The sequence below is a fragment of the Saccopteryx bilineata genome, chromosome 3 (genome assembly GCF_036850765.1).
Source record: "Saccopteryx bilineata isolate mSacBil1 chromosome 3, mSacBil1_pri_phased_curated, whole genome shotgun sequence".
NCBI lineage: Eukaryota > Metazoa > Chordata > Mammalia > Chiroptera > Emballonuridae > Saccopteryx > Saccopteryx bilineata.
This window is the reverse complement of record NC_089492.1, coordinates 39,138,992-39,163,193: the sequence shown is the minus strand read 5'-3', so window position 1 is coordinate 39,163,193 and position 24,202 is coordinate 39,138,992. Positions and strand designations below refer to the sequence as shown.

The 24,202-nt window shown below is 36.8% G+C and overlaps 1 protein-coding gene across 1 annotated transcript in view; it reads left to right on the top strand.

Moving 5' to 3' along the window:
* The window catches only part of CPQ (carboxypeptidase Q), a 597,449-nt gene that overhangs the window by 315,715 nt on the left and 257,532 nt on the right, over positions 1-24,202 (top strand). The gene's annotated exons all lie outside the window — the stretch shown is intronic.

Sequence of the window (24,202 nt, the reverse complement as noted above, 5' to 3'; positions counted from 1 at the left end):
TTCACGTTTCACTTTGGTAATGGATTCAAATTTAGCGAGCCACAGAACACATTGAACTTTCCTCTGTACCGTCCACATCTCGACTGGCAGGGCCATGGGCGGCTCCGCTGTATACACAGTGTTACATCATCATCTGCGCATGCGCACATGCTGCCACATCATCCTACAGAAACTGGGAGGGTTTTCCTTTTATTTAGTGCAAATTTCACGTTTCTATCATCTTTTGTTGCTTTCCTGTGACCAGTCAAAAGTGCACCATGACTTTACAGACACACTATTGATTCAGAGAAAACATCTCAAGATCATTTTGACATTTGATTATGTTGTATACCCATCACTCAAAGTCAAATTGTCTTCTGTCCCCTTTTATTTAGTTTTCTTTATGCCCTTATCCTACCCCCTCCCTTGGTTCCCTTCCCCTCCCTCTGGTAACCACTGCACTCTTATCTATGTCCATGAGTCTCAATTTTGTGTCCCACCTATGTATGGAATCATACAGTTCTTAGTTTTTTCTGATTTACTTATTTCACTCAGTATAATGTTATCAAGGTACATCCACGTTGTCATAAATGATCCTATGTCATCATTTCTTTTTCTTTTTTTTTTTTCAGAGACAGAGAAAGAGTCAGAGAGAGGGATAGACAGGGACAGAAAGACAGGAACAGAGAAAGATGAGAATCATCAATCATTAGTTTTTTTGTTGTTTTTGTTGCGCATTGCGACACCTTAGTTGTTCATTGATTGCTTTCTCATATGTGCCTTGACCACAGGCCTTCAGCAGACTGAGTAACCCCTTGCTTGAGCCAGCAACCATGGATCCAAGCTGGTGAGCTTTTGCTCAAGGCAGATGAGCCCATGCTCAAGCTGGAGACCTCAGGGTCTCAAACCTGGCTCCTCGGCATCCCACTACGATGCTCTATCCACTGCGCCACCGCCTGGTCAGGCTGTCATCATTTCTTATGGCTGAGTAGTATTCCATAGTGTATATGTACCACACCATCTTTATCCAGTCTTCTATTGAAGGGCTTTTTGGTTGTTTCCATGTCTTGGCCACCATGAACAATACTGCTATCAACATGGGGCTGCATGTATCTCTACATACCAGTGTTTTTGAGTTTTGGGGGTATATACCCAGTAGAGGGATTGCTGGATTATATGGTAGTTATATTCTTAATTTTTTGAGGAACCACCATACTTTCTTTCATAATGGTTGTACTACTTTACATTCTCACCAACAGTGGATGAGGGTTCCTATTTCTCCATAGCCTCTCCAACACTTGTTATTACCTGTCTTGTTGATAATAGCTAATCTAACAGGTGTGAGGTGGTATCTCATTGTAGTTTTGATTTGCATTTCTCTAATAGCTAGTGAAGATGAGCATCTTTTCATATATCTGTTGGCCATTTGTATTTCTTCTTGGGAGAAGTGTGTGTTCATGTCCTCTTTCCATTTTTTTATTAGATTGTTTGCTTGCTTGTTGTTGAGTTTTGTGAGTTCTTTGTATATTTTGGATATTAAGCCCTTATCTGAGCTGTTGTTTGAAAATATCATCTCCCATTTAGTTGGCTGTCTGTTTGTTTTGTTGTCAGTTTCCTTTGTTGTTCAAAAGCTTCTTAGTCTGATGTAGTCCCATTCGTTTATCTTTGCCTTCACTTGCCTTGCCTTTGGAGTCAAATTCATAAAATGTTCTTTATGGCCAAGTTCCATGAGTTTAGTACCTATGTTTTCTTTTATATAATTTATTGTTTCATTTCTTATATTATGTCTTTGATCCATTTTGAATTTGTTTTGGTACAAGGGGACAAACTGTAGTCAAGTTTCATTGTTTTGCATGTGGCTCTCCAGTTTTCCCAGCACTGTTTATTGAAGAGGCTTTCTTTTCTCCATTGTGTGTTTTTGGCTCCTTTATCAAAGATTATTTGACAAAATATATGTGGTTTTATTTCTGGGCTCTCTATTCTGTTCCATTGGTCTGAGTGTCTATTTTTCTACCAATGCATGCTATTTTGATTATCGTGGCTCTTTGTAATATAATTTGAAGTCAGGTATCGTAATGCCCCTAGCTTCGTTTTTTTTGTTTTGTTTTGTTTATTTTTTTGTGTGTGTGTGTTTTTTTAGAATTATTTTGGCTATTTGGGTTTTTTTACATTTCATATACCTGGTGATTTTTTTGTTCCATTTATTTAAAAAATGACAGTGGAATTTTGATGGGAATTGCATTAAATTTGTATATTGCTTTGGGTAATATGGTCATTTTAACTATATGTATTCTTCCTATCAAAGAACAAGAGATATTTTTCTATTTCATTGTATCTTTTTCTATTTCCTTTAATAATGCTTTGTAGTTTTCATTATATAGGTCCTTTACATTCCTTGTTATGTGTATTCCTAAGTATTTAATTTTTTTATTGCAACCATAAAAGGTATTTTTTTAGTTCATTTTCTGAAGTTTCATTGTTTGCATATAAGAAGGCAATAGATTTCTGTATATTAATTTTGTATCCTGTAACGTTACTATTTGGTTTATTGTTTCTAATAGTCTATTTCTGAAGTCTTTGGGGTTTTCTATGTAGAGAATCATATCATCAGCAAAAAATGAAACCTTTACTTCTTCTTTCCCAATATGAATGTCTTTTACTTCTTTTTCTTATCTGATTGCTCTGGCTAGAACTTTCAGCATTATATTGAATAAGAGTGGAGAGAGTGGGCAGCCTTGTCTTGTTCCTGATTTTATTATTATTTTTTTTCATTTTTCCGAAGCTGGAAATGGGGAGGCAGTCAGACAGACTCCCGCATGTGCCCGACTGGAATCCACCCGGCATGCCCACCATGGGGCAATGCTTTGCCCTTCTGGGGCGTCGCTCTATTGTGTCCAGAGCCATTCTAGTGCCTGAGGCAGAGGCCACAGAGCCATCCCCAGCGCCCAGGCCATCCTTGCTCCAATGGAGCCTTGTTGCGGGAGGGGAAGAGAGAGACAGAGAGGAAGGAGAGGGGGAGGGGTGGAGAAGCAAATGGGCACCTCTCCTGTGTGCCCTGGCCAGGAATCGAACCCAGGACTCCTGCATGGCAGGCCGATGCTCTACTGCTGAGTCAACCAGCCAGGGCCTTGTTACTAATTTTAGAGGAAAAATTTTTAGTTTTTTGCCATTTAATATGATGTTAGCTGATGGTTTGTCAAAAATGGCCTTTATTATGTTGAGATATTTTCTTTCTATACCCATTTTGTTGAGTGTTTTAAACATAAAATGATATTGTATTTTATGGAATAAATTTTCTGCATCTATTGATAGGATCATGTGGTTTTTGTTCTTTGTTTTATTGATATGGTGTATTACGTTAATTGTTTTATGTGTGTTGAATCATCCTTGTGATTCAGGGATGAATCCACTTGATCATGATGCATAATTTTTTTAATGTATTGTTATATTTGATTCGCTTGTATTTGGTTAAGGATTTTTGCATCTGTATTCATTAGAAATATTGGTTTGTAGTTTTCCATTTTTGTGTCGTCCTTGCCAGGTTTTGGTATGAGGGTTATGTTGGCTTCATAAAATGTGTTTAAAAGTATTGCTTTCTCTTCAATATTTTGGAAAACTTTGAGTAGAATAGGATCCAAATCTTTTTTCAGTGTTTGATAGAATTCACTAGTATAGCCATCTGGCCCTGGAATTTTATTTTTTGGGAGGTTTTTGATAGTTGTTTCTATTTCCTCCTTGCTTATGGGTCAGTTTAGTCTCTACTTCTTTGTGACTTTGTCTAGGAAGATTGTATTGTTTTAGGAATTTATCCATTTCTTGTAGATTGTTATATTTGGTGGCATATAGTTTTTCATAGTGTTCTACGATAATTCTTTGTATATCTATGATATCTATGGTAATTTCTCCTCTTTCATTTTGCATTCTGTTTATATGAGTCCTTTCATTTTTTTTTTTTCTTAGTGAATCTTGCCAGGGGTTTGTCAATTTTGTTTATCTTTACAAATAATCAGCTCCCTGTTTTATTGATTTTTTTTCTATAGTTTTTCTGTTCTCTATTTCATTTATTTCTGCTCTGATTTTTATTATTTTCTTTCTTCTGCTGGTTTTGGGTTGCCTTTGTTCTTCTTTTTTTAGTTCTTTAAAATGTGATGTTAAGTTGTTTACTTGGGCTCTGTCTTGTTTGTTCATATAAGCCTGTCATGATATGAGCTTCCCTCTTATTACTGTTTTTGCTGCATCCCAGAGATTCTGATGTATTGTGCTGAAATTTTCGTTTGTCTGTATATATCTTTTGATCTGTTCTTTTATTTCTTCTTTGACCCACTCATTTTTTAGAAATAAGTTATTTAATTTCCACACTTTTGTGAGTTTGTTTACTTCTTTTTTGAAGTAGAATTCTAGTTTCAAAGCTTTATGGTCAGAGAATATACTTGATATAATTTCAGTCTTTCTGAATTTGATGATATTAGTTTTGTAGCCCAACATATGGTCAATTCTTGAGAATGTTCCATGTACACTGGAGAAAAATGTATACTCTGATGTTTTGGGATGAAATGTCCTGTAGATATCTATCAAATCCAATTGTTCTAGTGTTTCTTTTAAGGCCAATATTTCTTTATTGATTTTCTGTTTGTATGAACAATCTAGTGCCATCAATGGAGTATTGAAGTCTCCAAGTATGACTTGGTTTTTATTTTTAAATTAGTTAGTAGATGTCTTATATACTTTGGTGCTCCTTGGTTTGGTGCATATATATTAAGAAGTGTTATGTCTTCTTGAGTCAATGTTTCCTTTATCATTGTGAAATGACAATCTTTGTGTCTCTGATTACCTTTGCTATCTTGTAGTCAGCATTGTTAGATATAAGTAAGGTTACACCTCCTTTTCTTTGGCTATTATTTGCTTATAGAATTGTTTTCCAACCTTTCATTTTGAATTTGATTTTATCCTTGTAGCTTAGATGTGTTTCTTAAAGGCAGCATAGTGTTCAATTTTCTTCTTTGATTCACTCTGCTATTCTGTGTCTTTTTATTGGTGATTTCAATCCACTTACATTTAGTGTAATTATGGACACTTGAGGGTTTTCAATTGCCAGTTTATATATTTCTTTCTGATAGCTCTGTATCTTGTTTGGTTCTTCTCTTTTGTTTTTCTGTCATTTGTTTTTGTTTGGTTGTATTCCATACCTTGTTCCTCTGTTTCTTCTTTTTCTAAGCCAAGTGTTTCTGTACTGGCTTTTTCAGTAATGGTTACCATTAGGTAATAAAAAGGATATATATCATATTCATTTGTAGTACATTATCTCATGAGTGCTTCTGCACTCCATTTTCCTTTGCTACTGCTAATCTTTGTCCTCTCCCCCTTTTTGTTTTAATTGTCACAAGTTATTCTTATTTTTATTGTGATCTTGTTGAAGCTTTTACTTGTGATTTTGTTTTGTTTTGTTCTTTGTATTTGGTCAGATAACCCCCTTTAGTATTTCCTGAAGTGGGGTTTTTCTGAGATAAATTCCCTCATCTTCTCCATATTTGTGAATGTTTTTATTTCCCCTTTGTATTTGAAAGATAGCTTTGATGGATATAGTATTCTTGGCTGGAAGTTTCTCTATTTCAGTACTTTAAATATTGGGGTCCACTCTCTTCTGGCTTGTAGAATTTCTGGTGAGAAATCTGATGATAGCCTAATAGGCTTTCCTTTATATATTGTATTCTTCTTTTCCCTGGCTGCCTTAAGTATTTTTTTTTGTCATTGGTTTGTAATAATTTCATTATAATGTGCCTTAGAGTAGGTCTGTTTGGGTTAAGGTAAGTCAGTGTTCTTTTTGCTTTTTGGATACGTGGCTCTAATTCTTTCCACAGGCTTGAGAACTTCTCAGCAATTATTTGTTTAAATATGTTCTCCATTATTTTTTCTCTCTCTTCTTCTGATATACCCATTATTCTTATGTTGCTATTTCTGATGGAGTCAAGAAAATTCCTGTTGGGGTTTCTCATTTTTTTTAATTTGTGAGTCTCTCTCCTCTTCTCTCTGTAGTATCTCTAGTTGCCTGTCATCTGTGTCACTAGTTGTTTCCCTTATCTGACATGTTCTATTAACTAAACTTGTTAGCTCATATTTTAGTTTATGTATTGAGTTTTTTATCTCTGTTTGGTTTCTTTTTTAGTTTCAATTTCCTTTATGAAGCATTCTCTTTATTCATTAAATTGTCTTTTGATCTTTCTAAATTGCCTTTCTGTGCTTTCTTGTATTTCCCTGAGTATTTTTAAGACTTTAATTTTTAATTCTCTGTCATTTCACTCCAAGGTTCCCAAGGAATTAAAATTTATTTCTAGAGATTTTTCATCATCTATCTGAGTTAAATTTCTGTCTTTTTATCCATGATATTTTATTTCTTTTTTCTTAATGGCATTTGAGAGTGGTATTGTTAATAACACCAATGAGATAATTAAAAAGTAAAATAAAAATTTAAAAGATACAGTGAAAAAATAAAAGTTTTATAGTGATAACTGGAACAAAAACTATAGAGAACAAAGAGCAGGAACTGAGGAAAATGACAAAAGAGATAAAAAATGAAGTAAAAAACACATAAAGTGCCACAAATTAAAATATGTATCTAAAGTATAATAATTTGATGATAAATGATGATTGTAATAGCAAATGAAAAAGAAAAAAAAGTAAAGGTTTCTGAAATGAAACCTTCATAAAACATAAGAATAAAAAATATAACATCCATGGATAATAAAGTTCAAAAGGAACAGGAAAAAATAAAAAGAAAATAAGGTAAAATGACCAAAATGAAAAAAAAAGTTATAAAAATATAACTATTTCCTGATTTTGAGAGGTAGCTTCTTCCTTTTTTTATGGCAGGTGGCGCTATTCTACAGTTTTTGCCCCTGTGGGGCTCTTGGGCAGTGGTTTGCTGGTATGTCGCTGTGGCAATGATATAGGCTGGGCCTCAGACCCATTGATAGGTGGGGCTTGTTAGTGTTTGAAGGCTCTGACAATGGGAGAATCAGTTTTCCAGGTGCCTCTTTCCACATCTCTCCCACCTGAGCTAGCAGTCTGGGGACTTAGCTGTGAGTTTCGCCCCAGCCACTGCTTGCAGAGCAAGAGGCTCTAGGAGCAGCCAGATCCTTCCTCCAGTACCACACAAAGCACATTTCTGGGTAAGGCTGTACCAACCTTAGCCACCAGCGAGAGCAGGCAGAGCTGGGAGCTGATTGCAGATCTAGTGCCTTTCTAAGGGCCCAAAGACAGGTCTAGCATGACTCTGTGTGCTGTGGACTGGGAGCCAGTTGCAGATCAAGCACCATTCTAAGGGCCCCCAGGCATGTCTAGCACATCTCAGCATGCCATGGGTCTAATCTCCACAGGCTTCTCCCTTGTGCACTGTTTGGTAGCTTGTAGCAAGTAATATGCACATCCAGCCCCCACGACTCCAGCAATGCACACAGAGGCCTGTACCTGCCCATTTAGGCACACAGCACCTGTGATCTCAGTCAGAACTGGTAATGCACTCTGATGCCTATATCGACCCTGCGGAGGTGCCCTGCCTGGGCATTCCCAGGCCCAGGGATTCCAGCCTGTTTGCATGCCCTGTGCTGGTAATCATGGAGCTGGGAATGCACAAAGATACTGGCAACAGCCCACGCCGATGTCCATTGCTGATAATCTTGGGTTAAGCCCTCCAGCCAGTGCGTGCACGTGCCCACACCAGTGGTGCCAGGTGAAGCCACTCGCACACCACTGGTGATCGGGAAGCTGGGAATGCCCAAAGCTGCTGGCACCAGTGCCCACCCACATGGGTACCCTGCACTCGTAACTTTAGTTGGAACCCACCGCCTGTGCATGTGCCCTGTGTCTGCAATCCCAGGCAGAGCTGGTGCATTCTTTCTTCTGCTTGATCATCACCCTAAATCAGCTCCTTCCCCTCTACCTCTGATCCTCCACTTTGCTCGACTTCAGACAAAAAGAGTTCCTTCCTCAGATCAGTGAGGAAAGCGAAATACCCTGTTCTCCATCTTATTTCCTTCAGAGAGGATTATAGGATTATATATTCAGCCACCTTTTCACCCAATCATACCTTTGTCTGGTGTGTGTATATTTCAGGTACTCCTGAGATTTTTTTCTCTGTATTTAGTTGTTGAATTTGTTTCAATTTCAAGGGGAGAGATCAGGAGCACCCTTCATGGTGCCATTTTTCTAAAGTCATTCCCATCATCTTAAAATTTATAAGCAGCCCCTGGCTGGTTGGCTCAGTGGTGGAGGGTTGGCCCAGCATGTAGAAGTCTTGAGTTTGATTTCTGGTCAGGGCACACAGGATAAGCAACCATCTTCTTCTCCATCCACCCCATCTCTCTGTCTCTTTTCCCTCCTACAGCCATGGCTCAAATGGTTTGTGCAAAGTTGGCCCTGGGCACTGCGGATGGCTCCATGGCCTCGACTCAGGTGTTAAAATAGCTTAGTTGCCAAGCATCAGAGCAGCAGTCCAGATAACTGAGCATTGCCTGACAGGGGGCTTGCTGGGTGGATTCCAGGTAGGGTGCATGTGGGAGTCTGTTTCTGCCTCCTCACCTCTCACTTAATAAAAAAAAAATTATAAGTATATCTCCAAGGTAATGGCAATGTTGAACAAGATTGAACTAGGGCTGAATTAAAGCATGTGTTAACATTCAGAATTTAGTGAGAAATATAGTTTATGAGAATTGTACTTGGATACTTGTACTTTTTTAAATCTTGCTCTAATTCTATAGGCTGTAAAATATACTCTTCATGCTAGTAAATGCAAGTTAAATTAATAAAAACTTGTATCTTTTTTCTGAGCATTTATGTTTCATCAGAAAATGCACTATAAAGGAGAAAATAGTTTAGTCTTTCTTCATCCCTTTCTCTTTTTCTCCCCTCCTTCTTCCTTCCTTTCTTATTTTTTTTTTAGCTTTCCCTAGTTGTCTGACTATTCAAAACATGTAGCTACAACCAACATATAACTGATGAGAATATAATCTCATGACAAGTCAAAATACTTAAGGGAATGTGGACAATGTTATGGGTGCTGACATTAAAAAATTAAAGCCCACAATGTGACAGTAATGTCACAATACCTATTGATAGAGGAAGTAAGCAATATTTTTCCTTGATGTTCTTTTATTTTAATTAATTTCATTTGGAGAATGGAAAGCTAAACCATTCTCCTTTGTGGTCTCTGTTAAGTTCTAAAAATTACCTTGTATTTTCATTATGTTTTTTTCTTATTTTTCAATTACAGTTGACATTTAGTATTATTTTGAATTAGTTTCAGGTGTACTACATAGTGGTTAGACAATCATATATTTTACAAAGTGTTTTTCCTGATATTTTAAGTACCTACCTGGGACCATACATAGTTATTATAATATCATTGACTGTATTCCCTATGTTATACTTTATATCTCTATGGCTATTTTGTAACTACCAATTTGTGCTTCTTAATCTCTTCCCCTTTTCACCCAGTCTCCCATGTCCCCTCTCCTCTAGCAACCATCAGTCTGTTCTCTGTATCTATGAGTCTGTTTCTATTTTGTTTGTTTATTCTGTTCTTTAGATTCCACATGTAAGTAAAATCATATGGTATTTGTCTTTCTCTGACTGACTTATTTTACTTAACAGAATACTCTCTCGGTCTATTCATACTATCACAAATGGTAAGATTTCATTTTTTAAGTCAAAGAATTCTTATTCTTCTGAGAGCAATTCCTCATAGACTCTCAATCTCTAGGGCCAATTTTTATTCCTTTTTGTCCAGTAGGTAAGTTTTTTGTTCTGTACAGAGTATGACCATGTTTCAAAGTTGTTTTGGACCTAGAAAAAAATAACATCCATCTATTGTTTTTGAGTTGTGATGTGCAAACATCACAAGGTTAACCGGTCTTTTAGCTATAGTAGTTTTTGAATCTCATGAGAATATAATTGCCACTTTTCTTCATGCAGATATGTTTATTGTGAATAATGAAGTTAAGCTTCAAATTGATATATTTTCAATGGAAAGGGAGAGCTGTTTTTTGTTTTGTTTGTTTTTATAAATATACATACTATGCCTTTTCCCTGGCTCTCATAGCATTTGTATTAGGTACAATACTAGTTTAGATATGTCTACTCTGGCTTTTTATTTTTTAAGACAGTAAATTCAATTTAAAAATAAGACAATTTGGATAATGAGAAAAATAGTATTATTTTACACAGAGATGCAAAAAATAAAATGTCCAATATTTGCCTCGTCTTTCTCCTAAAATAAAGTATATCAATGGAAATTTGGCTTTTCCTAGAGTCTAAACACAAAGATTAATAACATAAATAAGCTGGTAGATAGTATATGACATCAGGTATAAAGAGAAGATTAAAGATCAGGAAGTGCTGCCTGACCTGTGGTGGCGCAGTGGATGAAGCGTCGACCTGGAACACTGAGGTTGCCGATTCGAAACCCTGCACTTCTCTGGTCAAGGCACATATGGGAGTTGATGCTTTCTGCTCCTCCCTCCCCACTCCCATTCTTTCTCTCTCTCTCTCTCTCTCTCCTCTCTAAAATGAATAAATAAAAAGAAAAAAAAAAGATCAGGAAGTGCTATGCTTGGACAGCAAACCTGCTGTTGTGAAGACTGGGGCCTTTAAGAGTAAGCTTGACTTCTTGACACTGTCCTGAAGCTAAAAATTAGATTATTGAAATGTCCTCTCTTAGGCTTGTTGGTAACATTATTTAACTTTATTTTGTTTTAGCTATAATTTATGCATCAAAATTAAAGTTTTCTTAAGGCATTTTCATCTTAGGAAGCCATTCAATTACCCCAGAATTCATTGCCAAATCCTGGGACTTGGGATGGTTGACTTCTGATTCCCTGTTGCCATTGCGGTCCAGGGACATGGCAGGCAGGAGACAACACAATAACTAGGATGTTTGAGGTACTTTATCTAAACTACACTGGCTATCATAGGTAGGTAGTATTTCTCAAAAACTCTTTCCAGCTTCTCAGTTTACCTACTCCTAGCAACACCCATGATGACATTAAGCTAACACACATCAGAACATGGAGGAACAATTTGTATTGGCTTTGTCCTGTGAACCGCAGCAACCTGACACAGCCTGGATTCACATCTTGACCTGAATTTACTTTCTCTTTTAAAGGATGTGCAGTTCTCCTCCTTTCTGCTCTGTCTTCTACTTCATCTCTCTTTCTGTGCTAGTCATTCTTTTGCTCCCATCTCTCTCTGCCTCCTCTCTCTTTCCCTTCATCCCTTCCTTTCTCTTCCCTTTTCTAATCATTCACAAAGTATCTAAGAAGTCCGCCACCACAAAACAAGTTTCCTTTTATTAAGGAAAAAGTACACAGAAGTAAATTCATAAACTAATTCACACTAATTTGGCCTCCTTTTTATGGGACTTGGTGGTATTGAGACTTGAAGGCTGAAGAATAATGTAAAGACAGAAGCTTTCAGCTGATCTTGCTGACTGACTTCCATGGAGCACATTCAGAAGATGACAGGAGGTTAAAAATTGAGAGCATTTTTACAATCAATAGACACACAAGCATAAAAAACAGAAGCTGCATAGGCTTCTGGGATTTAAAAAAAAATGTTAGAGGCCAGGAAGAATCCTTTAGCTTGTAAACCTAAATGTCAAAAAAAAACTTTTTAAAGTTATTTTTTAAGTAGGAAGTACCTTGTAATCTAATCTATAATGAAAATTTGATGATATATGATATATATTATCTTGTCTAAATTGAACCATAAAGGATTCTGTAGACTAATATTTATTTTTTTAATCCTAAACACTATCCCAGAACATGGGGTGAGTGAATAGTTGTAAGAAGAGAGAAGTTATTGCTATGCCCTGTACCATCATTTGATTTAACCATGAAAGGATAATTATTATTGAGGTGGAATTTGCCTAAGCTCTCTTTCTTCCTTTCTTCCCCTGCAGAAGTTAAAATACGGTGTTGTAATTCAATTCTTCTGCTCCTCTTCTCCTCTCAAGTAAGGCAACTGACCTCACCTGCGGTTGCTTAGGCCAAAGGATAAGTCATCAGAAGCATGGTTCTTTCACTTAAAAAAGTATCATCTCTAGGTGCAAGCAGTCATGACTTCTGGCTGAAACCCAAACAATTCCATTTAATCAGAATGATTTCCTTCCATAGACACTCTCTGCTGTGCCCCTCTCCACAAATCAATGTTTAATAAATTTCAGATGTTTCTTCTAAACACACTGCAATCATATTTTATAAATCTACCTAAGGGGTAGGTTCTATGAGTCACAGATAAATTAGACCCTTCTTGTTTTATCCTCAGATATATGTCTAATAATGTACTTCAACCAGGAATAGTTATGATAATATTTCTTTTATAAAGTCAATCTTAGTGTCCTGCACAAATAAGTAAGAGGGGACCATCTGGAATGAAACAGCTCTTTTCAGGAGCAGCTGTGGTGATGTGTGAGCATTTGGACAGATGGCCTATTTTCTCGTGAACGAAATATCCCACAAGCTGATAACACCCAACAGCTTTACTAAACAAAGCTTGAAGATAAGAAATCAATTCAAGAGGTTTTCAGATGTTTGCTCTGTCTCTGAACACACCCTGTTTGTCAGGAGCCTAGTTTTATTCTGTAGACCACTTAGTCTGCTCATTAGGGAGGACAACATTTGTCAAACATAGTCCCTTTAGTCTGCACTGGGCAATAGTATAACACAGTCAGCAACTGCCCTCTGAAAACCAAGAAGGTGTCTTCGACAGGATTATAAAACCATGGAATTCTTGAGAAGTACCTTCCCACCTGTGTTTAGATTCTAAATTGTGGAAAGATCTTGGCATCCAGGGTATCTAGGAGATGCTCAGAGAAAAATCTGTTGAGGTTATAGAGACTGTTCAAAGGACAAGTTCCACTTTAAAGTGATTTGAATAGAGGAATTTCTGAAAACAGTCATGGAATATTGGACTAGATGTAACCTTTAAAGATTTTATTTATCCCTTCTATGTTAAATTTCCATCTAAGACCTAAGAATGTATTCTATTTTAGAAACCCTCCAAGGAAAAAATTTTTCATAGCACTTTCCCCTATTAGCACTCTTTTAACTTCTACAAAAGCCTTCCACCAGAAAATTCTTGGTCGTTTGTATGATTATAATGCTCACAGCTCAGTTCAAACCTGGTTCTTTTGTTTTATTGTCTACTGTTCTTCTCCTCTATAGAGGGGTCTGTCACTGCTGTTATGGGGAAGGCCATCATTGCATCACTTCTTGGCTTCTTCTCCAAGGCCATATAATGAAAGGTTTTTCCCTCCTCTTTTTTCGTAGGTCATATATTTCAAAAAATTAATTATTTTTGTTGAAAATTTTATTGGGAATTTCCATTGTCTGGCATTAGGCATTGAACTTTGTACCCAAATCTTCCTCCCATTACCTCTTAAAATACACCAAGTAAAATGAGATTAAAAGAATGAAGCAGCTGCAAGGAAAATAAAACATCATAAAAGCAAAAAATAAAACCACTGGGTAGTTATTTTTCTGTTTTTTTGTGTTTTTTTTTTATTGAGCAAGACATTTGTAAAATGAAGTATGCTTGAAAGTTAAATGGGCATCTCATTTATTGAAGATTGACAAGCAAATACTTGGTTAGGTTTAAATAAATACTCAACAATACCCAATAGAACTCACCATTTAAAATGCATAATGTTAAAAGCTAGTCATGCCAAGAAGATAAATATGACCAAAAATATGTATGTGCATGTATGTGTGTATTGTATGTGTGTATGTATCTATCTATTTATTATCTATCTATCTATCTATCTATCTATCTATCTATCTATCTATCATCTATCATATATCTATCTATTATCTATCATCTATCTAACTTCTAGTTACTGTGGGCCTTTGGAAATTGTTGAGCCATTATAGCAATAGCTTTCAGTATGCTGCTAGATAAAATTATTTCAGATTTTGATCTCTAGTTGGTTTTTAGGGGGGGGGATACAATCTTTTTCAAATTTTGGGAACAAGACAATTGTAGTAAAGGTTGACATTTTCATATATTTTCCCTTTGCTTTGGAACAGTTGATATAGCGTGAGATAAATCTGATATTTAATGTTTGTATTTACTTATAAAACTATCTGAGCCCCATGTCTTTGAAAGATATATCCTCAATTACTCTTGGTATTGTTTAGTGTAGCACTCATGCAAAAAACTTTATTTACATGTGCATAAAATCTAAATAAAGCTAATGAAAGAATTACATATGTTCCTATCTCTCAGTTTCAGAGATGGAGCACTACTAGTGCCTTAGAAGGCTGCTGGGTGCTTCTCTCTGATTATCTCCTCCTCTCTGCTCCAACAAATCTGATATAAACACTATCCTAATTTTGGTTTTCCATTACTTTGCTTTTCTTCATGATTCCACCATCTTTATATTCATTACCAAAGATTGTATTACTTAGTTCAACTGAATTTTGAAATTTATAAATAGGGAATCATACTCTTCTGGGTTTTTTTTTTTAATGATTTTCTTTGTTGTTTTTTCTTCCATATTTTTGTTTTGACACTTACTTATATTGATATGTGTAGCTATAGATCATTTTCACTAGTTTATAATATACCGTTCACAAAAATTAGGGGATATTTTTAAATGACTATGAAGCAATAAAATATCCCCTAATTATTGTGAGCAGAATATTTCATTGTATGTCTATACCACAATTTATTTACTTATTCTACTGTTAATGGACATTTAGGATGGTGCCAGTTTGAAGCCTTATGATGCTTCTAAGTGACCATTTTGGGACATATCTCCAAGACTCAAGTTGCAGAATTCCTCTATGTATGCACCTAAAGTGGAATTGTTGAATTATGAGATACATATTTGTTCAACTTAAAGAGATATGCCCAATTATTTTTATAAATGATTTTAAATGCCTGACCAGGTGGTGGTACAATGGATAGAGTGTTGGTCAGGGACACTGAGGATCCAGGTTTGAAATCACAAGGTCGTCAGCTTGAGTATAGGCTCATTTAGCTTGAGCATAGGATCATAGATGTGACCCATGGTAGCTCGCTTGAGTCCAAGGTCACTGGCTTGAGTCCAAGGTAACTGGCATGAGCAAGGGGTCAGTCACTCTGCTGTAGCCTCTTGGTCAAGGCACATATGAGAAAGTAATCAATGATCAGCGAAGGTGCAGGAACTATGAATTGATGCTACCATCCCTCTCTTTCTTCTTGTCTATCTGTCCTTGTCTCTCTCTCTGTCTTTCTCTCTCTCTCTTGCTCTCTCACTATAAATAAATAAATAAATAAATAAATAAATAAATTTATTATTTTCTGCTCCTAACAACAGTAGATGAGAATTCCTGTTCCTCTGCACCTTGATAGGACTTCATATTATCAGATAAAACTTTTTACCAGTTAGATATGTAAAATATGCTATTTTTTTGAAGATTTAATTTAGTGTTGGGATTCAGCCAGTACACACCAGTTCAGCAGAACTAATACCTACTTTTTTGCTAAGTTGGGCAAACCAGTTATTAAAATGGCACTTGTAATCAGGGTTCTCTCTAAGGTGGGTGCCTGGGAAGCTGCCCAATGTGGAAATCACAAATTTACATTTCTTAATCTTTTTTTAACATTCATCAGTGCAACAGCATATTCTAAGCACCCATAGTAACATTCATTTCATCCATAGGTGAAAAAAATTGCAAATGAGAATGCCAATTAAAAAGCAGTATGAGACCCTGGCTGGTTGGCTCAGTGGTAGTGTCAGCCTGGCATGTGAATGTCCCAGGTTCAATTCACGGCCAGGGTACAAAGAAGTGCCCATCTGCTTCTCCACCCTTTCCCTTCTCCTTTTTTTCTCTCTCTTCCCCTTCCGCAGCCAAGGCTCCACTGGAACAAAGTTACCTTGGGCACTGAGGATGGCTCCCTGGCTTCTGCCTCAGGTGCTAGAATGGCTCTAGTTGCAACAGAGCAACACCCTAAATGGGCAGAGCATCACCCCCTAGTGGGTATGCCGGATGGAACCTGGTTGTGCGCATACAGGAGTCTCTCTGCCTCCCAGCTTCTCAATTCAGGAAAAAAAAAAAAGGAAGAAGCAATATGAAAATATCTTAACAGTTTTATTGTTTTTGTCAGGTATTATTTAATATTTTTATTAATATTTTAAAACTCATAACATAATCTAGTTTTATATACCTCTTTTATTGTTCTTACTTAAATATTAAATGCATAAAATAATAAATTACCTTTTGGTATATCATTTTTTTATATTTAAAATGGTCATTAGGACAGAGAACTGGTTGTTAAATTATTTGAATCCCACCACTGATTTAATTTACTTCTCATTGATTAATAATGAGTTTGATTATATTTTCAATTGCTTGATTTCCATTCATAATTTTTCTGTGTAATGCCTTGTTCTGTCTTTTGTTTCCTTTGCCTTTTAAGTTGCTTGTCTTTTCCTTGTTGATTACTAGAAAGTCTTTACATACTTTCAATATAAACCATTTTTGTTATAGACATTATAAATATCTTTTCCCAATTTATAACAACTCCTCTCATTCTAAGATTTTTCTTGAACATAAATTCTTTCTTTTCTTATAGTTAAATTTATGCATATTTTCTTCATGCTTTGCATTTTCTATGTCTTGTTTAAGAAATCTTCTGGATGTCCTGGTTTTGATTTCCAATCAGGGTGCACAAGAGAAGCAACCATCTGCTTCTTTCCTTCTTTCCTCCTTCCTCTCTTTCTCCCTCCCCCCTTTTCACCCTCTTCCCCACTTGTAGCCAGTGGCTTGATTGGTTTGAGTGTGGTCCCCACGCAGTGAGTATAGCTCAGTTGGTTCGAACATCAGCCTCAGGCACTAAGGATAGCTCGGTTGATTCGTGCATCGGTCCCAGACAGGGGTTACCAGATGGATGCCTGTTGGGGCACATGTGGGAGTCAGTTTCACTATTTCTGCTTCTCTTATTTAAAAAAGAAAAAAAGAAATCTTCCTCCCAAGAAATAAAGGTATTTGTCTTTCTTACAAAAGCCTTAAATTTTACTTTATTTAAACACAGTGCATCTATAAATAATTATATTTCTCATTTTTAGCATTTACATTTGACTTTTTTTAATAGTCTTCATCTCTCTGATGAAGTTCTTCCTCTTTTCTACTAGATCCCTAATCATAGTTAGGTTTGTTTGTTTTTTAGTCCCAATACTTTAAATATTTGGAGGATATTTTGGTCTGGTTCTATGGAACACTATATTTTCTGACAGTAGGTTTTTTAATTTTTTACTTTTATACCTCATAATTTTTTATTGGATGCTAGACATCATATTATGAGAACAGCAGAGCCTGAAGTGAATATTATGTGTCCAAAAATGACTATGACACTAGGTTTTGACTTCGTTGTTTCTGTTCTTACCCATGGTGCTCACATACCTCAAATTTCTTCCAGCAGTGGGCTGTTGCTACTCCGTTTTTAGTATAGAGATTGGGTTCTGGGAAATTTTTCAGTGTCTTGCTTCACCCTCAGCTTTGAGCAGCTTTGTCTTCCCATGCCACAGCCAGTGTCTATTTATGTGTCCTTGTCCTTGCTGTGGCTATGAATTGTTTACCACTCTTCCTGTTACTCACTGGAGGCTTCTCATGGGGACAGGGTCATTTCTGGGTTCTCTTGCCCCTCAGTCATAGTGAATCTCTGTGCTGAGCTCAATCAAGGGTGTGGCTTTTTAAAAAAAAACATTTCTGTCCCTCCTCCTGTAGAACATGAACTCTGTCATGTATCATAAGAGTGTGTATTCGACACCTCACCCAGTGGCAGCAACACTCTGCTTCACATCAGTGTAAAATTCTGGGCATAAATGGGTTTCCTGAGCTCTCCCAGGGAATCTGTATTTTTCTTAGTGTCAGTGCAGGATGGAAGTGCTATTCAGGGGTTCCCAAACTTTTTACACAGGGGGCCAGTTCACTGTCCCTCAGACCATTGGAGGGCCAGACTATAAAAAAAAAACTATGAACAAATCCCTATGCACACTGCACATATCTTATTTTAAAGTAAAAAAACAAAACATGAACAAATACAATATTTAAAATAAAGAACAAGTAAACTTAAATCAACAAACTGACCAGTATTTCAATGGGAACTATGGGCCTGCTTTTGGCTAATGAGATAGTCAATGTGCTCCTCTCACTGACTACTAATGAAAGAGGTGCCCCTTCTGGAAGTGCGGCAGGGGCCGGATAAATGGCCTCAGGGGGCCGCATGTGGCCCGCGGGCCCGTAGTTTGGGGACCCCTATGTTCTACCTCTTTCCCTGTGCCCAGCACTGCCATGCAGGACAGCTTTCTGTCTCTCCCAGAGGTAAGGGCCATGGAAACAGATCTCTTTGCCTCCTGCTTTTCCAACAGCATCCCATCACTTCGGCACCACTGAGGTGGGCTCTCCCACGCCTTCTTTCCTGTTCCTGCTATTTCCTGTGAGCACCAGAGGAGGCCTGTAGAAAAGAACTGGGAAGCAGGTACAAGAGCCCTTATGCGCGAGTCTCCAGGGGTTCTAAACTTCCATGTGAGCCCGCATTTATCCTTTCAGAATGTGTTAACATTTTGGTTGTCTTCTTTGTTCCTGCTTTTATAATACTACCAATCCCCTCATCTTTACCTCCCCATCCTGTCACTGCTAAAGGCAAATTAGTTCAAGTGTCTCATGTCCCCTTGGATGAACTTGTCATCTTCTAGAATTCAGTTCCTCCTGTTGAAGTACAATCTCAGATTTCTGATGGAACTAATAAAAGTTATGACTTTATAGAGTATCAGCTTTCTCTCACCGTTAGAGTGGGAACAGAATTCTCCTGTGGTAATCTACACATTATGGGAGAGGAGGCTGACTTTTCTCGCTCCCTGCCACAAGCATTCGCTATTCTCTTTCTCTGACTTTTTAAAATTTCTTTACATTTTTATTTAGAATATTCAATTTAACAGAGTGACATTGTTCAATAAGAATATGTAGATATCAAGTAAACATTTGCATAGAAATTGAACTGTTGATTATGTTGTGTACCCATCACACAATGTTAAATCATTTTACATCACCATATATTTGTCCCTCTTTACTCTCTTCCCCTATTTCCTCCCCCATATTTTCCTCCCTCTGGTAATCACTTAACTTTTGTCTCTGTCCATGAGTCTCAGTTTTATATCCCACCCATGTGTGAAAACATACAGTTCTTAGTTTTTTCTGATTTACTTATTTCACTCAGTATAATGTTATCAAGTTCCATCCATGTTGTCATGAATGTCACTATGTCATCATTTCTTATGGCTGAGTAGTATTCCACTGTATATATGTACCACATCTTCTTTATCCAGCCCTCTATTGAAGGACACTTTGGTTGTTTCCATGCCTTGGCCACTGTGAATAATGCTGTGAACATTGGGGTACATGTGTCTTTTTGTACCAATGTTTTTGAATTTTTGGGGTAGATACTCAGTAGAGGGATTGCTGGATCATATGGTAATTTTATTCTTAATTTTTTTTAAATACTGTATTTATTGATTTTACACAGATAGGAGAGAAAAGGAAGTATGGAATGGGAAATATCAATTCATAGTTATCTCATGTTTGTTGTTCATTGCTTGCTTGTTGCATGTGCCTTGACCAGGGAAGCCCAGGGTTTTGAACTGGCAACCTTGGCATTCCAGGCCGAAGGTCCATCCACTGTGCCACCACAGGCCAGGCTATTCTTAATTTTTTGAAGAACCACCATACTTTCTTACATAATAGTTGTAGTAATTTGCATTCCCACCAGCAGTGAATGAGGTTTCCTTTTTCTCCACAGCCTCTCCAACACCTGTCATTACCTGTCTTGTTGATAATAGCCAATGTAACTGCTATGAGGTGGTATTCGATTGTAATTTTGATTTGCATTTTTCAAAGAGCTAGTGAAGATGAGCATCTTTTCATATACCTGTTGGCCATTTTTGTGTGCTCTTGAGAGAAGTGTCTATTCAGGTCCTCTCCTCATTTTTTAATTGGATTGTTTGCTTGTTTGTTGCTGAGCTTTGTGACTTCTTTATATATTTTGGATATTTAACCCCTTATCAGAGCTGCTGTTTGAAAATATCATTTCCCATTTAGTTGGCTGCCTATCTGTTTTGTTGTCAGTTTATTTTGCTGTTCAGAAGACTTTAGTCTGATATTGTCCCATTCATTGATTTTTGCCTTTACTTCCCTTGCCTTTGGGGTCAAATGCATAAATTGTTCTCTATGGCCAAGGTGCATGAGTTTAGTACTTATGCTTTCTTCTATTTAATTTATTGTTTCAGATCTTATATTTAGGTCTTTAATTCATTTTGAATTAATTTTTGTGCAAGGGGACAAACTAGTCAAGTTTCATTCTTTTGCATGTGTCTTTCCAATTTTCCCAGCACCATTTATTGAAGAGGCTTTCTTTTGTCCATTGTGTGTTTTTAGCTCCTTTGTCAAAGATAATTTGTCCATATATATGAGGTTTTATTTCTGGGCTCTTGATTCTGTGCCATTAGTCTGTATGTCTGTTTTTCTGCCAATACCATGCTGTTCTGAATATTGTGGCTTTATAGTATACTTTGAAGTAAGGTAGTATGATACCTTCCACTTTTCCCTCAAGATTGCTTTGGCTATGTGGGCTTTTTTATGGTTTCATACTAACCTGTTAATCTTTTGCTCTAATTCTTTAAAAAAATGACATTGGAATTTTGATGGGGATTGCATTAAATTTGTATATTGCTTTGGGTAATATGGCCATGTTAACTATGTTGATTTTTCCAATACATAAACATGAAATATTTTTTCATTTCATTCTGTCTTTTTCAATTTTTTTCAATAATGTTTTATAGTTTTCAGTATATACATCCTTCACATCATTTGTTAAGTTTATTACTAGGTTTTTAAATTTTTTTCTTGTTGCAATTGTAAAAAGAATTGTTTTTCTTTATTTATTTTCCAAAATTTTATTGTTGGCATATAAAAAATCAATAGACTTTTGTATATTGATATGTATCCTATGACAATACTGTATTGGTTTATTGTTTCTAACAGGGTTTTGTTGGGGTCTTTGGGGTTTCCTATATAAAGGATCATGCCATCTGCAAAAAGTGATACATTTACTTCTACTTTTCTGATATGAATCCCTTCTATTTCTTTCTCTTGCCTGTTCACTCTGGCTAAAACTTCCAAAACTATGTTGAATATGAGTGAGAGAGTGGGCATCTTTGTTTCTAATTTTAGAGGAAAAACCTTCAATTTTTCATCATTTAGTTTGATAATAGCTGATGATTTGTCATATATGGCCTTTCTTATGTTGAGCTACTTTCCTTCTATTCTGATCTTATTGAGTGTTTTAAACATAAAGGGATGTTGTACCTTATCTAATGTCTTCTCTGCATCTATTGATGGGATTATATTTTTGTTTCTTGTTTAGTTGATGTGTTGTATTATGTTGATCGAATTTCATATGTTGAACCATCCTTGTGCTCCTGGAATGAATCCCACTTGATTGTGATGTATTATTTTTTTATTGTGTTATATTCGATTTGCTAGTATTTTGTTTAGAATTTTTGCATCTGTATCCATTAGAGATATTGGTCTGTGGTTTTTTTTTTCTCTTTTGTCCTCACCAGGTTTTTGTATGAGAGTTATATTGGTCTCATAAAATGTGTTAGGGAGTATTACTTCTTCTATTTTTTGGAAGACTTTGAGAAGGATAGGTGCCAAATATTCTTTGAATGTTTGTAGAATTCACTAGAGTAGCCATTTGGTCCTAGACTTTTGTTTTTTGAGAGGTTTTTGATAGTTGTCTCTATTTCCTCCCTACTTATAGGTCTATTTAGTTTTTTCACTACTTTGTGACTCAGTCTATAAAGATTGTGTAGTACTAGGAATTTATCCAATTCCTCTAGATTATAGAATTTGATGGCATATAATCTTGCATAATATTCTGCTATGATCTTTTATATGTCTTTGAAGTCTGATTTCTCCTCTTTCATTTTGAATGTTGGTTATATCAGTCCTTCCTCTTTTCTTCTTAGTAAGTCTAGCCAGAGGTTTGTCAATTTTATTGATCTTTTCAAAGAACCAGCTCTTCATTGTATTGATTTTTTGTAATACTATTTTTGTTCTCTATTTCATTTAGTTCTGCTTTAATTTTGACTATTTACTTTCTTCTGCTGACTTTGGGTTGCCATAGTTCCTCTTTTTCTAGTTTCTTAAGATATGATGTTAGGTTGTTTACCTGGGATATCTTTTGTTTCTTGAGATAAGCTTGTAATGATATAAATTTTCCTCTGATTACTGCTTTCATGCATCTCAGAAATTTTGACAGGTTGTGTTGTCATTTTCATTTGTCTGTATACAGTTAGTGCTCTACTTACGACCATGATTGGCTCCAACAGACTGGTCGTAACACGATTTGGTTGTAAGTTGAGTAGGCTATATGTACAGTACTGTGAAATATGTTATAAAAGCCTTTAAGTCATATTATATCATAATTTTCTTTCATTATTGTTATATATCATAATTTTTTGTTCATTTTATGCCATTTGTATCATCTCTACACCATTTTGTTTCTTATTTTTACATTCATCAGGTTTAAGTAAAACACTGCATTACCAGTACAACTGGTTTAATATTTGCAAAACATACAAAATTATAAAATACAGGTGCATATAAAAATACAAAATACAGGCCCTGGCCGGTTGGCTCAGCGGTAGAGCATTGGCCTAGCGTGCAGAGGACCCAGGTTCGATTCCGGCCAGGGCACACAGGAGAAGCACCCATTTGCTTCTCCACCCCTCCACGGCGCTTTCCTCTCTGTCTCTCTCTTCCCCTCCCGCAGCCGAGGCTCCATTGGAGCAAAGATGGCCTGGGCGCTGGGGATGGCTCTGTGGCCTCTGCCTCAGGCGCTAGAGTGGCTCTGGTCGCAATATGGCGACGCCCAGGATGGGCAGAGCATCGCCCCCTGGTGGGCAGAGCGTCGCCCCTGGTGGGCGTGCCGGGTGGATCCCGGTCGGGTGCATGCGGGAGTCTGTCTGACTGTCTCTCCCTGTTTCCAGCTTCAGAAAAATGGAAAAAAAAATACAAAATACAGTTGTAAAAAATACCATAGGAAACATTTTCCCAATTACAAAATATATAAACATGTAAGAACATTTAATTGGCCACTGGTGCTTGGCTGTGAATCGTTGATGTCATCATCTGAGGCAGCAGTTGGGGTTACCAGCGTTGATTTTTTCATAAACATGTGCGATCACATTCACTTTCTTTCCTCCTTCATACTTGTTCATTGATTGCCTTCTCATATGTACCTTGACCAGGGGGTTACAGCAGAGCGAGTGGCCCCTTGCTCAAGCCAGTGACCTTGGGCTCAAACTAGCGACCATGGGGTCATGTCTATATCCCATGCTCAAGCCAGCACCCCTGCACTCAAGCTGGTACACCCATGCTCAAGTTGGATGAGCCTGCACTCATTTTTGTGTCAAGATCAATGGCCTTTCTTTCCTTCTTGGCAGGCTGAGGCATAGACAAAGACAATTTCCTCTTGGTAGACATCTTGGGAGGGGTTTGATAAAAAATATCCAGAACACAAATTGCTCTACTGAGTCTAGGATAACAGTTTAAATGGTGCATGTGGAGATGGTAGTGCTGCCGGAAGCTGGTCCACACTGCCGTACACCCAGCTGGGCAACACTTGTGCTGCCAGACGTGGAGCAGTGATTATGGTCGTAAAGTCAAATGGTCGTAAGTTACATAGGTCGTAAGTTGATCAATAGCTGTATATCTTTTCATCTCTGCCTTTATTTTTTTCTTTGATCCATTCATTTCTTAGAAGTATATTGTTTAATTTCCACATTTTTGTGGGTTTCTTTACTTCTTTATTGCAGTTGAATTCTAATTTCAAACCCTTATGATCAGAAAATATGCTTGGTATAGTTTCAATCTTCCTGAATATTTTGATGTTAGTTTTGTGGCCCAATATATAGTCTACCCTTGAGAATGTTCCATTCACACAGGAAAAGAATGTATAATCTGATGTTTTGGGAAGAAATATCCTGTAAACGTCTATTATGTCCATGTGGTTCAGTGTGTCCTTTAAGGCTGATTTTTATTATTAATTTTATGTTTGGATGATTGATCTAGACCCCTCAATGGTGTGTTAAAATCTCCAAGTATGATTCTGTTTATTGTTGGCTTTT